We start from the raw sequence: 18206 nt of genomic DNA on the forward strand, positions 1-18206 counted from the left end.
GGCAACAATTTTTTTCGTTTACCATGGGGAAGGACACTATCGCCAACATAATAACCTATATACGAAATGCTGACATGAATAAAAAAGGAATGGTTCAATTACCTTTTACTAACATTACAGAAAAAACTGTAAAAATACTTTTACGAGAGGGTTTTGTTGAAAACATCAGAAAACATAGAGAAAACGACAAATATTTTTTAGTTTTAACTCTACGGTATCGAAGAAATAGAAAAGAATCATATAAAAGTTTTTTCAATTTAAAACGAATAAGTACACCTGGTCTACGAATATATTACAATTATCAACAAATCCCTCGAATTTTAGGAGGCATGGGGATTGTCATTCTTTCAACTTCTAGAGGTATAATGACAGATCGAGAGGCTCGATTAGAAAAAATCGGCGGCGAAGTTTTATGTTATATATGGTAATCTTTCTAATATCCGAATTCGATGAGAAACTTGTATCCATTTCATTTATGTAAAAAAAAAAAAGAGAGATAAAACGCAAGTTTCTAATAGAACTTCATCCCTCATAGATAGAAATATATCTATTTTTTTTAGATAGATATATTTATTGATGAATGTAAGAAGGGATTTCACTGGAATTGTAAAAAAAAGGGAAATTCACGAAGATTTAATTACTAAATGAATAACTTATCCATAAATTATTTGCCCGGGGTTTAAGGTTTATATACAATTAATGCAAATTGGATTTTTATTTCTATTCTAGAATATGTTTCCAATACTTTTTCTGGACATACGATAAGAAAATAAAAAAGAGAAGTCACTCAATTGAATTAGGATGTTTTTTAATCTCAACTTTATTTTCTATTTTATTGAGAAAGCCACTAATAGACGTTCAAATAGACGTTCAAAATGTAAGGAACCTTTATTTTCTTCCACAATTTTGGATTAACTAATTAAGGAATGTAAAATATGAAAATAAACGCCTCGGTTCGTAAAATTTGTGAAAAATGTCGATTGATTCGAAGACGAGGACGAATTATAGTAATTTGTTTCAATCCAAAACATAAACAAAGACAAGGATAATATTTGAACAAACAGAAGCTTTCTAAAAAAATAGACTAGATAAAAAAAGAGAGAAAATTATAAAATTATCTAGAATATATATTATTCTATGAAAATGAAAAATCCATTTTTTAAATATTATTGATATTTCAACTTTTAACTTTGATTTCAAAAATTGTATTTGATATTAATCAAAAGCAAATAAAAAGAATATAGAAAAAATCGAATATCAAATTCGAAAAGAATTGGAAAAGGATCCGTTTTTGACATGAAATGGATATCTCCATACCCTAGATCTATCTTATTTTTTTTTTTTTAATGAAATATTGTATTGAAATAATCGAATATGGCAAAATCTATACCTAAAAAAGGTTCACGTAAAAATGTACGTATTGGTTCGCGTAATTATACTCGTAAAATACCAAAGGGAATTATTCATGTTCAAGCTAGTTTCAACAATACTATTGTGACTATTACAGATGTACGAGGTCGGGTGATTTCTTGGTCCTCCGCGGGTACTTGTGGATTCAAGGGTACACGAAGGGGAACACCTTTTGCCGCTCAAACTGCAGCAGGAAATGCTATTCGAACAGTATCGGATCAAGGCATGCAACGAGCAGAAATCATGATAAAAGGGCCTGGCCTCGGAAGAGATGCAGCATTAAGAGCTATTCGTAGAAGTGGTATACTATTAAATTTTATACGAGATGTAACTCCTATGCCACATAATGGATGTAGGTCTCCTAAAAAAAGACGTGTATAAAACTAAAAATAAACATTAAAAATAGTTCAAGAGAAAAAAACAAGTCAAGAGTTTTATCAAAATAATTACTATGGTTCAAGAGAAATTAAGAGTCTCTACTCGGACACTACAATGGAAATGTGTTGAATCACGAATAGACAGTAAGCGTCTTTATTATGGACGCTTTATTCTGTCCCCACTTATGAAAGGTCAAGCCGATACAATAGGCATTGCAATCCGAAGAATTTTACTCGGAGAAATAGAGGGAACATGTATCACACGTGTAAAATCAGAGAAAATACCACATGAATATTCTACCATAATAGGTATTGAAGAATCAGTACATGAAATTTTCATGAATTTGAAAAAAATTGTATTGAAAAGTAATATGTATGGAACACAGGACGCATGGATTTCTTTCAAAGGTCCTGGATATATAACCGCTCAAGACATCATTTTACCACCCTCGGTGGAAATCGTTGATAATAGACAACATATAGCCAACGTAACAGAACCTGTTAATTTGTGTATTGAATTAAAAATTGAGAGAAATCGTGGGTATCGTATAAAAACATTAAAAAACTTTCAAGACGGAAGTTATGATATAGATGCTAGATTCATGCCTGTTCGAAATGTAAATTATAGTATTCATTCTTATGTCAATGGGAATGAAAAACAAGAAATACTTTTTCTGGAGATATGGACAAACGGAAGTTTAACTCCTAAGGAAGCCCTTTATGAAGCCTCCCAAAATTTGATTGATTTATTTCTTCCCTTTTTACACGCAGAAGAAGATAACTTTCATTTAGAAAAAAATCAAGACAAAGTGACTTTGCCCCTTTTTACTTTTCATGATATATTGGTTAAAGATAAACTAAGGAAAAATAAAAAAGAAATAGCATTGAAATCTATTTTTATTGACCAATTAGAATTACCTCCCAGGATCTATAATTGTCTCAAAAGATCCAATATTCATACATTATTAGAACTTTTGAATAACAGTCAAGAAGACCTTCTGAAATTTGAACATTTTCGCGTAGAAGATGGAAAATCTATATTGGACATTTTAAAAATACAAAAGTATTTTGCATAAAATTGAAATCTATTGACATAGGATTTTTTCAAATTGATTTTTTTTCTAAACTCAAAATGAAAGGTCAAAATATGTAATTTAAATATTTAGAACAAATCCTAATGGTCAGAATATATCTAAAAAGGAATAGATGTATCTAGGGATTAGTAGGTTCAGAAAGAATTCTCCCTAGATATACAATACAGATGTCATGATATTTTATTTCAAAATGAATTCAAAATGAAACCAATCTTATAATTTTAAAAAAGACCTAACGTTAGGGATTTCTCAATAGGTAATGTTGCTCCAATACCTAACCAAAGGGCAACTACAGTACCAATCAAAAAGATGGTAGTTGCTACTGGGCGGCGAAATGGATTTTGGAATTTATTAACATTCTCCAAAAAGGGTACTGTTAATAATCCCGTAGGTACCGAAACCATTAAAAGAACGCCCAATAACTTATTGGGCACTGTACGAAGTATTTGAAATACGGGAAAAAAATACCATTCAGGTAGTATTTCCAAAGGAGTTGCAAAAGGATCCGCAGGTTCCCCAATCATGGATGGTTCTAGAACCGCTAAGCCTACGTTACAGGCAATAGTACCTAGAATTACTACTGGAAAAATATATAAAAGATCGTTAGGCCATGCGGGTTCTCCATAATAATTATGACCCATTCCCTTAGCCAATTTAGCTCTTAATACAGGATCATTCAAGTCAGGTTTTTTTGTTATTGGGATAGGTGAATTCTTATAGATCCATCCTCCAAAAGAACCGGATATGATAATTTTTCATCATCCGGCTCGAGCACTAATCAAATTTTTCTTCAACTGTATCTATAGAATAAACTAGAAAAAAATGTATGTGTTATCCACACATATATGAAGATTCTAAATAATAAAAGAAACTTGATTCTATTCTCTTTTTCCAAAGTTACCATTTTTTATTGAAAAAAAAATTAAGTTCTTTTTAAGTAAATTTTAGTAAACGCTCAATACCCGAGTAGACTTTTCAAGTTGATAATGCTTTCTGGGTGATCTCAAACTTTGCAATTGTTATCCTATCAAAAAAAAATCTTGATACTTTTTATGTACAAAGAATTTACTTGTTACTAATATAACCTAACTTGCGTTGTTCTTTAGATCTACTTTGTTCACTCCAATAGTATCAGAAATCAAATCAATGCATAGGAAATGAATGCGTTGTCATACTATATAGAATTCAGACTATATCACATCACTTCTTTTACTGGATCTTATGGAGCCTGTTGATGCAGAATAAAATCGAGTCTGATCATAGAAAAGATTCTCTTCAAGTAAAACCAGCCTACCCTCTCTGTAAGAGCCTTGCTTGGTGGTTGGAAAAAAGACACATTTAATTGTAAATTATAATGTGGCAGATAAGATAAAGTCATATATCTGCGCGGCCAAATAAATAGTTCAAGTCACACACTCCCATAATCCATTTTTTTTGGAGAATTCCCTTCAACTATTTTTGTATGTAAAAAAAATTCAATTTTTGTTAAGTTGAAGAAAAATATCTAAATACATGTTTTATTTTGTTTTATAATCCATAATTGTAGCAATGAAAAAAAATCCTCCCCAAAATACAAAATGATAATGAAGTGATTACAAATATCTATGACCCATATTCACTATAAAGGACCAGAAATGCCTTGCTTACGTATCATTGAAAAGTGCATTAACATAAATACAGCAGTAAGAAGAGGTAATACAAAAGTATGCAAACTATAAAAACGAGTTAAGGTAGATTGGCCCACACTGGAACTTCCGCGTAATAATTCTACCAAAGACGATCCTATTACAGGAATAGCTTCGGGTACGCCTGTTACTATTTTTACTGCCCAATAACCAATTTGATCCCAAGGTAAGGAATAACCAGTTACACCAAAAGATGCAGTTAATACAGCCAAAACTACACCCGTAACCCAAGTTAATTCGCGAGGTTTTTTAAAACCACCTGTAAGATACACACGAAATACGTGTAGAATCATCATTAAGACCATCATACTTGCCGACCATCGATGAACTGATCGGATTAACCAACCAAAATTAGCTTCAGTCATTATATATTGAACAGAAGCAAAAGCTTCAGTAACGGTTGGGCGATAATAAAAAGTCATAGCAAATCCTGTTGCTACTTGGACTAAAAAACAAGTAAGTGTAATTCCCCCTAAACAATAAAATATGTTCACATGAGGCGGAACATATTTACTGGTTATATCATCGGCAATCGCCTGAATTTCAAGACGTTCTTCGAACCAATCATAAACTTTATTGAGATAGGTAACCCAAAGGAACCCCCCCAGAGAACCGTATATGCGAATTTCATCTCGTACGGCTCAAACAAAAATACCCAAATATTGATTGTAACAAAAACAGATATCCGTAATAGAAAGTTTGAAACTGCTTTATTTAATCCTATGATTCTAATTTTCTCTTACGATAAAAAAGAAATAAAAATCCGAAAGCTATTCTTTTTTGTTATAATGCCAAAATATCAAGTCGGCGCACCCGTCTTTATCGTGATCTTTTAAGGCCTCTTGAATATTCTTTACTTCTTTTTATTTGTATAATGTGAATTTACTGCTGTCTTCTTTATTCTTGAATTTTTATTATTGATAAGGATTCTCTTGTTAGGACCATATGAATGAATAAAAAAAACCTCAGATTCATACTAGAACCACGATGATTCAAAACAATTTTTAATCGAAGTCCAAAAATTCCCTGAGTAAGAATTGCTGGATCATCACTTCTTCAATGAATAGATAAAATATAATGAAAAAATTCAAGGAAAGGTTTGTCCTTTGCTCAAAATAAAGACAAACTGGAGAAGCTTGAAAGAATCAAAATTTTTCAATATATTTTTAGAACTCTTTGAAAAGGTTTTTAAATCCAGTTGCGAGGTCTAAATATTTAGTATGAATCATAGTATTAAGATTTTTAGAATCTATTTTCTATATTCCGTGCTCCAGATACTAGATTAAATATCTGACGGAATAAAACCATCTATATCAAGATGACAGACCCATTTTATGTTCTGTACTTTCAATAGGACCAATTAAAACAAGTCACACACTCATATTCCGGAAATACAGAAACAAAGAAATTCTACGATCAAACTACCACATCAACATGGAATAGACTAAGAAACAATAAGAAACCTAAAGGCTTCACTTTCTATAAACTAATTACTCGATTCTTGTGAATCTAATTGATAGAAATTCCGTCCAATAAAATGGACGAATTATAAATCTCCAAAATAATAGATAGAAATATCGCAAATAGAGCCATTGCAACACCCATCAAAGGAGTAGTTCCCCACCCCGGGGCTACTTTACCATATTCTGAATTTAAAGGTTTCAATAAATTCCCTACAACAGTTCGTCTTGGACCAGATCTAGAATTATCCTCAACGGTTTGCGTAGCCATAAATACTCTTTTTTATTCATTTAGATCTGTTGACTTTGTATACCATTCCGCTGTAAATATAAGGATCTTATCCTATAGATCTATTGTGATCTGGAAACTTTAGAATTAAAATAATGGAAACAGCAACTCTAATTGCCATCTCTATATCTGGTTTACTTGTAAGTTTTACTGGGTATGCCTTATATACTGCCTTTGGGCAACCCTCCCAACAACTAAGAGATCCATTTGAAGAACATGGGGACTAGTTGAAGTAATGCGCCCTCCCTATTGGGGGCTCATTACTTCAATTAAGATAATAAAAAATTATTTGACCTTTTTCGTCGGAACTTTAGGAGGTTCTCTAAAAAAAATCGCGAAAAAAATAATTCCTAAAGTTGAGACTAAGAGGAATGTATAAACCAAAGCTTCCATAAATTTAATCGTGGTTTACAATTATAGCTTTCATACCTGTTTCTTGGGGTGGGGCTCTTTTCGAAAAGAAAAAAAAGAATAAATGCAATGATTCCAATCAAGATTTATCTAGTTCTTTATATGAAATTCAAAATTATAAAAAAGTAGAAAAGAACAAAAGAATGTTATACTACCTGTCTTCTTGTAGTTGGATCTCCAAGTTTTTGGAATGCTCCAAATTCTACTTGAGCATCTAAATCTGGGTCGATACCAGCAAAAACATCTCTGAACAAAGTTCTAGAACCATGCCAAATGTGCCCGAAAAAGAATAGCAGAGCAAATGAAGCATGCCCAAAAGTAAACCAACCCCTTGGACTGCTACGAAAAACACCATCTGATTTCAAAGTAGCACGATCTAATTCAAAAATTTCCCCCAATTGAGCACGTCTAGCATATTTTTTCACAGTAGCGGGATCACTATAACTTACTCCATTAAGCTCACCACCATAGAACTCAACAGTTACACCTACTTGTTCGACACTATATTTCGATTCTGCTCTTCGAAAAGGAACATCGGCTCTAACAATTCCGTCCCCATCTACTAAAACAACTGGAAATGTTTCAAAAAAAGTAGGCATACGACGTACAAAAAGCTCATGTCCTTCTTTATCTCGAAAAATGGGATGTCCTAACCAACCGACGGCTATTCCATCTCCATTGTCCATTGAACCAGCTCTAAATAACCCCCCTTTTGCTGGATTATTTCCGATGTAATCATAAAAAGCTAATTTTTCAGGAATTTTAGACCAAGCTTCTGATAAATTTTGATTTTCGGCTAGCCCAGCACCAACTCTTCGATATATTTCTTGCTGGAAGTATCCCTGATCCCATTGATACCGAGTAGGACCAAATAATTCAATGGGGGTTGTTGCTGAACCATACCACATAGTTCCAGCAACGACAAAAGCTGCAAAAAAGACAGCAGCAATACTGCTAGAAAGGACAGTTTCAATATTTCCCATACGTAATCCTTTATACAGACGTTGGGGTGGACGCACACTAAGATGGAAAAGACCCGCTAATATGCCCAACGTTCCTGCCGCAATATGATGAGAAGCTATCCCCCCCGGAACAAAAGGATCAAAACCTTCCACACCCCACGCGGGATTTACGGATTGTATCCTTCCAGTTAGTCCATAAGGATCAGACACCCATATTCCGGGACCATACAATCCTGTTACATGAAATGCGCCAAAACCAAAACAAGCCACCCCTGCAAGAAATAAATGAATTCCAAAAATTTTTGGCAAATCCAAAGAAGGTTTTCCAGTACGTTCATCACAAAAGATTTCTAGATCCCAATAAACCCAATGCCAAATAGCCGCTAAAAAGCACAAGCCTGAAAACACTATATGTGCTCCGGCCACACCTTCGTAACTCCAAATACCCGGATTCGTTATAGCCCCTCCTGTGATATTCCAACCGCCCCACGAATTAGTTATTCCTAAACGAGTCATGAAAGGTATAACGAACATACCCTGTCTCCACATTGGATCAAGAACAGGATCAGAGGGATCAAAAACTGCTAATTCATATAGAGCCATCGAACCGGCCCAACCAGCAACTAGAGCTGTGTGCATTATATGAACAGAAAGCAAACGGCCCGGATCATTTAAAACAACAGTATGAACACGATACCAAGGTAAACCCATGAAAAAATACCCCTTCAACAAAAAATAGACACTATGTAACTTTATTGCACTGGAAAAAAATGAATATAGCCTTTCAGTAGATTCTCTTGGAAAATGGAACAATCATATTTGTCGAAATCAAAGAAACAGATTTATTCTATACCGGATAAGTAACAATACGCAATGGTGGGGAGACGAAAGGGGTTGACAACTTTCTCTATGACTATTTAAATAAGTAAATGCAGACATATTCGCTTATCACCCCAATGACCCATTTATAACAACTCGACTTTATTTAGTCTTCTTTTTTATAAAAAAAAGCAATATTAATATAAAATCAAGTAAATCTTTTTTAACACGATAAGCTAATTCTTACGTTTCCACACTAAAGTGAGATATATGACTTTATTATTTGTCCATTTTATGCCCATTGGTGTTCCAAGAGTACCCTTTCGAACCCCCGGGGATAAAGATGCATCTTGGGTTGATATATAGTGCGACTTGTCAGATATAGTAGGTTATATGGGATTTACCCGTTTTCTCCCCCGATCGAGATATCCCCGCTTTCACCCCCAAAAGAGAATGATGAAATCATAAAGATAAAAAAATGGGGAGCGTGAAGTGTAATGAAGTACTATTCTATCGATTTTTTCATTTTTAGATAAAATTTCCAGATTATTACTCGAAATTATGAATAATTTATGGTTGGCTTAATTGGACCAATAAAATCAAGTACCCAGGCTCTGTGTAGAAAAAACCAATTGGTAATATTTCTACGATCACTACTTCTATCATATCTATATATTGTATTTTACAAAAAACATTAATAAATTCAGAAAAGGAAGAAGTTCTAACAAAAATACATAGTTTTGGACTATTTGTTCTATATGTGCAAATCCAAATCGGGCAGATCTTTACTCAGAGTAGAAAAGAAACCTAAAAGAATTGAAAAAGTCCATTCAGAAACAAGAAAATTACATTGTGATTCGGCTTCGATCTCGATGAAAGCAATACATCAATGAGAAGATAGTTCACTAAATTAAGTATATTCTTCTTTTTTTTTAGTTCGAAGAAATCCATTAGAAAAAGAGAAAGATTAAAATCGACACATTGATTCCTTTTTTGCTTATATAATTTTTGATGAACTGTATGCATCAAAAGGTGCATGTACGGCTTTTAAGGAAAAAATGGAATCCTAATCAATCGACTTTATCGAGAAAGATTACTTTTTTTAGGTCAAGATGTTGATAGTGAAATATCGAATCAACTTATTAGTATTATGATATATCTGAGCATAGAGAAAGAGAATAAAGAATTGTCTCTGTTTATAAACTCTCCGGGGGGGTGGGTAATACCTGGAATAGCTATTTATGATACTATGCAATTTGTACAACCAGATGTACAGACAGTATGTCTGGGATTAGCTGCTTCAATGGGATCCTTTCTTTTGGCAGGAGGCACAATTACCAAACGTCTTGCATTTCCTCACGCTTGGCGCCAATGATTCTTTTCTTTGAGAATATATAGAATAGATATCTATCTATATATACTATACCTTCGCCATAAAAACCAAAGTAATAATAGCATGGTATTTTGAATTCCATATGCAATTTTTTTGAATCATTTAATTATATATAGAAAGAGTAGTATGAAAAAGAGGGTATTTTCCATTTTATCTGATCTATAAGAAACCTAGTTTCATTTTAGTAGTGTCGCATACTTTTTTGTTTTTTTTCATACCAGAAAGCTTGTAACAATTTTTATTTGAATCAGAAGAAAACTTAATATATGAAAAAAAAAAGAAACTTTTGGATTGTTGAATACCAAAATGATATAAAAAACAACGGAACCATCGTAGTATTTAAAAATAGATTCAAAAAGAAAGTTGGTTATTCTATTGTTTATTATTTAAGGATCCGGATCCAAAAGACCTAGTAGATTTTGTACTTCTTTTTTCTTTGATAGAAAAAAAGAAATTTGTAAATGTAGAAACAAAATTCATCGAAGAAAATACTCTACTCTATCCATAGAGGAAAAAATGAATTGCATAAGTACAAAAGCCGTATGCATCAATACGCAGAAAATGCTTGTACGGTTATTGAATATACTTTTTGCCCTTTATCTTATTTGTCTTTGTCCCTTTTCTGTTACCTTTATTTTGGGAATAAAGACAATCTTTAGCAATCTACCAATATAGTAAAAAGAATTCTAAAAAGATTTATCAAGATAAGGGAAATACTACTTAAGTGATATAATCAGGGTAATGATCCACCAACCTGCTAGTTCTTTTTATGAGGCACAAGCGGGAGAATTTGTCCTGGAAGCGGAAGAGCTACTGAAAATGCGTGAAACTATCACAAGGGTTTATGTACAAAGAACGGGCAAACCTTTATGGGTTATATCGGAAGACATGGAAAGGGATGTTTTTATGTCAGCAGCAGAAGCCCAAGCTCATGGAATTGTAGATCTTGTAGCAGTTGAATAAAAAATTGGTGGCAAAGGTTATTCTAATTAAATACAAGATTGGAAATTTAATTTTTTACTCTATCTTACTTTACATTTTAAAATAAAATCTCTAAGAGTTAATCTATTAATATAGTATATATAATTAATATAGGCTATAAATAAGGAATATAGAATATAAGTAATTCACGGTTAGGATAGATCTAAACCTGCTCATTATACAAAAATATAGATATATATAGTACGACTTACCATGCCAACTATGAAACAACTTATTAGAAACACAAGACAGCCAATCCGAAACGTCACAAAATCCCCAGCTCTTCGGGGATGCCCTCAACGTCGAGGAACGTGTACCAGGGTGTATGTGCGACTCGTTCAGCTTAAATACTAAGAAAAAACAAATTAAAATTTTTCAGTATTGGTAATCAGTTAAGATAGTGTGAATGCAAAAACTACATTCACACTATCTTAACTTAATATATAATTCTTTTCTATATAATTATATAATTCTTTACATTCTTCTATCTTGTATAAAATTTATGGTTTCGATTGGTGCAAAACCAATAATACACATTTGCAATTTCATATGAGAAGGACTTTCCCATCGGTAACAAAAAAAAGTTACCCGTTAAGCGGAGAAAATACTATTTCAATTAAAAATAAAGTATGTCCTTAATGAATGTATTTTGATGGATTTTGTAAGAATGGAATAAGAGGGTCAGCTACCCAGCAAATTTTCATAATTAAATACCGTTACTATAGAATTAGATTTGGTTGTGAAAAAACCTACTTACTCAATATTGCATGGGTAGAGCCACAGAGTGTGAACTGTACAAGTTAACAATAACATTCATTAAATGAATCAAAAATGAAAATAAAAAGGCTCCGGTGTATAGAGAGGACCTGGTCATTTCTAAAAAAAATCATAGAAACGAAGGAACCCACCAATTCATTATAAAAATATGTGTCCTATTTCATTTACTATTTTTATTTTATTTGATATCTAGTATCTATACAATTTCTGATTTTGAGGTTAAATGTTTAATATAAAAAATCGTGGTTGGGGCGGTTATAGTAGCAAGAGCCGTTGGAATTTTTTTTTATACATCGGAAGAATCCATTTTTGTTATTAATAGACTAGGAAGAAAAAAAGAATAACTGAAAAATGAAAAAGTTATTCCTGAAAATATCATTTATTAAATGACCAGAATTAAACGAGGATATATAGCTCACAAACGGAGGACAAAAATTCGTTTATTCGTATCAAGTTTTCGCGGAGCTCATTCAAGACTTACCCGAACTATTACTCAACAGAAATTGAAAGCTTTAGTTTCGGCTCATCGGGATAGAGATAGGAAAAAAAGAGATTTTCGTGGTTTATGGATTAGTCGAATAAATGCAGTAATTCGCGAGAATCAAAAAGTATCTTATATTTATAATAATTTAATGAATAGTCTATACACCAAGCAATTGCTTCTTAATCGTAAAATAGTTGCACAAATTGCTATATTAAAAGAGAATTGTCTTTTTATGATTGCCGATAATATCATAAAAACTTAAAACCCCTTATTTACTGCAGGAAGGTATAGACTAGAAATTTGTTTATTTTGATAGCTTTATCATACGATAAAGCTATCAAAATAAACAACCATGCTTAAAAAATTATTCTTCGTTACCTATTATCTTTTTTATTCCAACAAAAAAATCAAATGGAATTATCCTAATTTTGAACAAAACATCAATCCATGTTTAATTCGAATCTAAATTCAAATTGGATTTCGAATTTTTAATTTCTATTTTTTTTTCTTAAAGGAGTAATTTTAGCAGTCGACTCGCTTTTTTCAAATTGTTTTTCGTTATTAAGAAAAGGTAACGAAGATAAAATACGAGCTTGTTTTATAGCAACAGTAATTAATCGTTGTTGTTTTAAGGTCAATCTATTTACACGTCTAGATAATATTTTTCCTTGTTCACTAATAAATCGACAAATTAAACCCATGTTTTTATAATCAATTCGGTCCCCCGATTGAATCGGGGGCAAACGTCTACGAAAAGATCGCTTGGATTTAATAAAGAGTCGCTTAGGTTTTTCCATAGTTTATTTATTCCTATTCCAAAAATAACATTGATTTAAATAAATATAATTATAATAAAGGATTTGTATTTTTTTTCTTCTTTAGCATATGTTGTTATATAACGACGGGGACATCATTTTCTCAATTCCAATCGACTAGGCGTATTGTGTCGATTCTTGTTAGTAATCTATCTAGAAATACCGCTTTATTCCTTATTTAGACTCTTTTTATCACAACCAGTACCTTCCAAAAGAACACTTACTCGGATATCTTTACCCTTGGACATGACCCTCCTTTGGGTTTTTAATTCACTTATAACTCTTTTCGGATTCGAATCTAAGAATCTAAGAAAAAGATGAAAACAACTAAGATAAGATAAAAAAGAAGAATTCGAAAAATTATGAAAGATTTCGTTCCAATTTAATTGAATCTAGTACAAAAAGAATACAAGGATCTGTAACTATATTTCGTTTCAAATTGCCAGTATTTTCGTTTTTTTAAAGTATTTTTTATGATATTGTTGCCCCAACCTATGGATTTCTGCTTTCACTTTCTTTTTCATAGGAATTGAATTAATAATTCAATTCCATTGAAGCCTGGACCAGATCCCGATCCCGAGTGTCACTCCGAATTTCAATGAGGCCAATTTAATCTTTCGTCTTTATCTTTCCTAAAAAAAAAAAAAAGAAGAGTAGGTTAATTACACATATTTAATATATAATTGGACCTTTCATCTTCTTCACCCCTTCCCGTGTCAATAACTAAAATTAAAAAAAGGGGAATATCAATGCATCTGGAAAAAAACGATTGATCTCTATCAATAGACCCGCCAAAGCCCCGAACCATAAAGTACTTACTACTGGTGCCACGGAAAGATAAGTTTTTAGATCTCGCATTTCAAATCCTCCTTTCTTTTTATTATTTAAGTATTTTTTCTCTGTTGATATATATCAACAGAGAAAAATGTGGAAAACAAGACAAAGATTCTTTACAATAACACTATAAACAAATGGAAAAGGGATGTAGCGCAGCTTGGTAGCGCGTTTGTTTTGGGTACAAAATGTCACGGGTTCAAATCCTGTCATCCCTATCCCTAACAATTACTTATTCTATGATATTCCGTATTCTATAATATTCCATATTCTATGAGATGAGCAATAAACCGGGAACCTGTGAAGACGAATTCCAATTGAACATACATACTGAATATCTATATGCAAAATGGATTTGGATCATATAATTTTATGAAAACAAAACGCTCTTAGTTCAGTTCGGCAGAACGCGGGTCTCCAAAACCCGATGTCGTAGGTTCAAATCCTACAGAGCGTGATTCTAGTATTATTCGCCTGATAATTACACTGAAATAATTGAACATTCAAAAGAAAGTCTGAATTTTATCCTTGTCGATTAGGATTAAACTAAATAAATAGGGAATCACAAAAAAAGAGACATTAATGAATCAAAGATCCAACTGATCACCTCGTCGGTATTGTAAATATGCAGTTACAAATAATCCAGCCAAAGTAATAGGAATTAAACCTAACACGATTCCAAATAGAAAAACTTCAATCATTTTTATTTGTTCGAAAAGTAAAAAGAAAGGTAATATAATATCTAGCCTTAAACATAAATCTGTATTGATCATAAATCTCAACGATCGAGAATTGTAAATTGACATAGTAAGGAATTCTAGAATGTCTTATACCAAAATTTACTATTCCTCTCAAAATTACAAATCAAATAAGTCGTATTTTACTAAGACCAATAAATAGAGACGAGGTTATAATTAAAACCGATAGTAAAAAACCGAAATAACTAGTGATAGTGGGCATATAGAAACTAAATGAAATATGTTCGTTCTTTTTATACATATGTTTATAAAGCACTTCCCTAAATTTCCATTTTTGAGAGAAAAAAGAAGATAAAAAATCCTACTTGAAAGATACAATTCAAAATTGGCAATTCCTCAATAAATTCAATTATTAGAGACGAAAAAAAAAAAAAGAAATAGAGTAACATAATTTAGAAATAAATTCCTCATCTGTTACATCTACCCATCCTGTGATTTCAAATCAACATACTTCTTAATCAACTCAGGAATTAAGTAAACTGATCTAATGAAAATATTTAGTATTATTCTATAGATATCCAATAGAATTCTGTTTATATTGGAAAAAGAAAAGAAAAATTATGAATATTCAAACAAAGAATAATAACTCTGTTATTTCATTTTATTTCACTTTGAATTAATGTAGAAGAAAATAGAAAAAAAGATCTTCAACAACCACAAAAAATATATTTATTGATTTGGCAATAATTGAATTATTAAAATAGAAAATCTACTTTATGAATTATCTACTTTATTAATTATTAGAAACCCTTTTCTCATATTCCGATTTTAATGGATCTTTAGTTTCTAATCCAAAACTAATAATTTGAAATGTTAAGAACCTTCCTTTTATACTATTACTCTAAAAATTTAATATAAAAAAAATTTTTATATACCCAAACTTTGCAAAATTTTCTATCGGATTTTTGACTACATAGAGACAATCAATGAAAAAAGAAGAAAAAAATCTAGTACTAAAATTTTACACTGATTGTGAAATTTCATTGCTCTGTTAGAAGAAGGATAGCTATACTGATTCGGTATACTCAAAAGACACCGTTGGTACAAAATGGACGATCTAACAAGGATTCTATTTCAGTAAATTTCGCCTTACTGATCTCGTCTTTTATGGACTCGATCCCCCCCTTTTGACTGTACAAGAATATGTGGAGTTCAAGATGTCTGGAAGCACAGGAGAACGTTCTTTTGCTGATATTATTACCAGTATCCGATACTGGATTATTCATAGCATTACTATACCCTCCCTATTCATTGCAGGTTGGTTATTTGTCAGTACAGGTCTAGCTTACGATGTATTTGGAAGTCCCCGCCCAAACGAGTATTTTACAGAGAACCGACAAGGAATTCCATTAATAACTGGCCGTTTTGATCCTTTGGAACAACTTGATGAATTTAGTAGATCTTTTTAGGAGGCTCCAATGACTATAGATAGGACCTATCCAATTTTTACAGTACGATGGCTAGCTGTTCACGGACTAGCGGTACCCACTGTTTCTTTTTTGGGATCAATATCAGCAATGCAATTCATCCAACGATAAACTTAATTTGAATTATAGAGCTATGACACAATCAAACCCAAATGAACAAAATGTTGAATTGAATCGTACCAGTCTCTACTGGGGGTTATTACTTATTTTTGTACTTGCTGTTTTATTTTCAAATTATTTCTTCAATTAATTAGAATTAATAGAAGAAATAGGAATAGTCAATAATATATATATTAAGAATTCTTTTATCCCATTCGGAAGGATATCATTTCATAATTATCTATGACTGTTTGTTAATGTCTTTAGCATGACTGACTACGTGATTAAATGTGGAGGAAAGTGGGATAAATGGCCGATACTACTGGAAGAATTCCTCTTTGGATAATAGGTACTGTAACTGGTATTACTGTGATCGGTTTAATTGGTATTTTCTTTTATGGTTCATATTCCGGATTGGGCTCATCTCTGTAGTAATCGTATTCTATTTGGGTTTTTGAAATGAAAGTGTAAGAACTGAACAGGGATCCACTCTTTCTTTGACGAATGCAAGTGGATCCCCCTTGAGTTCTTAAGAATTCTAATTTTTTTTCATATAAATGACTACTTCTTCCGATGTTTCAAAAAATTCCATTTCATTCTTTTTTTTTTATTTGTTCACTACATATTATTTTACATATTATTTATATACCATAAAAGATTATCTGGCAGAAAGATTCTAAGTTGGAAAAAAGAGAAACTAAGATATAGGATTTTTCAGGAAGGGATTCAAAAATAGTATTTTATTGATATTTTTAGAATATTTCTATTTCAACACAAACAAGAAGGAATAGGAATCGGACTCTAGGAAAGGACAAAGAAAAAAAAAAAAAAGAAAAAACAAAGAATCCCCCTTAGAGTAACTTTTCGATATTTGAATATATATATATATTTTCTATTATACAGATATTATACAGAATATAATTACAAAAATTATCAAAAAAATTGAGTTATTTTTACGAGTTTAATATGTTGATAAATACGCGGAACTAAAAATTCATTTCGAACAATTGAACCTTCTCAAATTGTTTCTTCTTAAGAACTAAAAAGATTTGTGCTAAAATAATAGATGCCAAGAAGAACAAGAGACCTTGAACACGTAATGGATCTTGAAGTACTATTTCCGCATCCCCCTGACCAAATCCACCGACATTAGGATTACTTGTTAATGGCTGATCAAGTTTGATAGATTCACCTTCTGAAACAAGAAGTTCTGGTCCTGGAGGTATAATATCAATCACTTCACGCTCATCTAATGCATCTACTATAGTGATTTCGTATCCCCCTTTTTCTTTTCGTATGATTTTTTTGACTATACCTGCTGCTGTAGCATTATAAACATTATTATTACTCTTGCTCCCGTCAAGATAAATCTGGCCCCTTCCCCTGTTCCCGCCTACATATATAGGATATTTTAAGAAATGAATATCTCTTTTACTAGCGGGATCCGGGGAAAGAATAGGAAACGTGATTTCATTATATTTCTGACCAGGAACAGGGCCTACTACAAGAATATTTTTTTTTGTAGGGCGATAGTTTTGAAAAGACAGATTGCCTATCTTCTCTTTAATCTCAGGCGAAATACGATCGGGGGGTGCCAATTCAAAACCTTCCGGTAAAATAAGAACAGCCCCCACATTCAAAGTTCCCTTTTTACCATTAGCTAGAACTTGTTTCACTTGCATATCATAAGGAATTCGAACAACTGCTTCAAATACAGTATCAGGAAGTACCGCTTGTGGAACCTCAATATCCACGGGCTTATTAGCTAAATGGCAATTGGCACAGACAATACGACCGGTTGCTTCTCGGGGATTTTCATAACCCTGCTGTGCAAAAATTGGATATGCATTTGAAAAGGGTGCTCGAATTATTATATATATCATGACCGATATAGAAATGGATCGGGTAATCCCTTCCTTTATACAAGAAAAAGCATTTCTAGTTTGCATGGTCTAATCATTGATCCTGAAAATTTCTACAATAAGATTAGGTAGGTCACTCGCATAGTTCCCTATCCAAGGTGGGAACCCCTTTTTTATTTAACTTTTTTTTAAAGAGGGGAAAATGAAAAATTATCTTTTTTAGATAAAAACTTGAAATTCATTGAAGTAAATCGGTTTTTCTGTCAATC

General features: G+C 32.1%; 2 non-coding genes across 2 annotated transcripts; both read left to right on the forward strand.

Moving 5' to 3' along the window:
• Window positions 1-13935: 13935 nt before the first annotated feature.
• On the forward strand, window positions 13936-14009 carry TRNAP-UGG (transfer RNA proline (anticodon UGG)). Its single transcript has one exon. It is a non-coding gene; the product is annotated as a tRNA-Pro (tRNA).
• Window positions 14010-14174: 165 nt separating this feature from the next.
• Window positions 14175-14248, forward strand: TRNAW-CCA (transfer RNA tryptophan (anticodon CCA)). Its single transcript has one exon. It is a non-coding gene; the product is annotated as a tRNA-Trp (tRNA).
• The last annotated feature ends 3958 nt before the right edge of the window (window positions 14249-18206 follow it).

This window comes from Vigna unguiculata, unplaced genomic scaffold, assembly GCF_037176805.1.
Source record: "Vigna unguiculata cultivar grain cowpea cultivar isolate G323 ecotype 2 unplaced genomic scaffold, ASM3717680v1 ptg000471l, whole genome shotgun sequence".
NCBI lineage: Eukaryota > Viridiplantae > Streptophyta > Magnoliopsida > Fabales > Fabaceae > Vigna > Vigna unguiculata.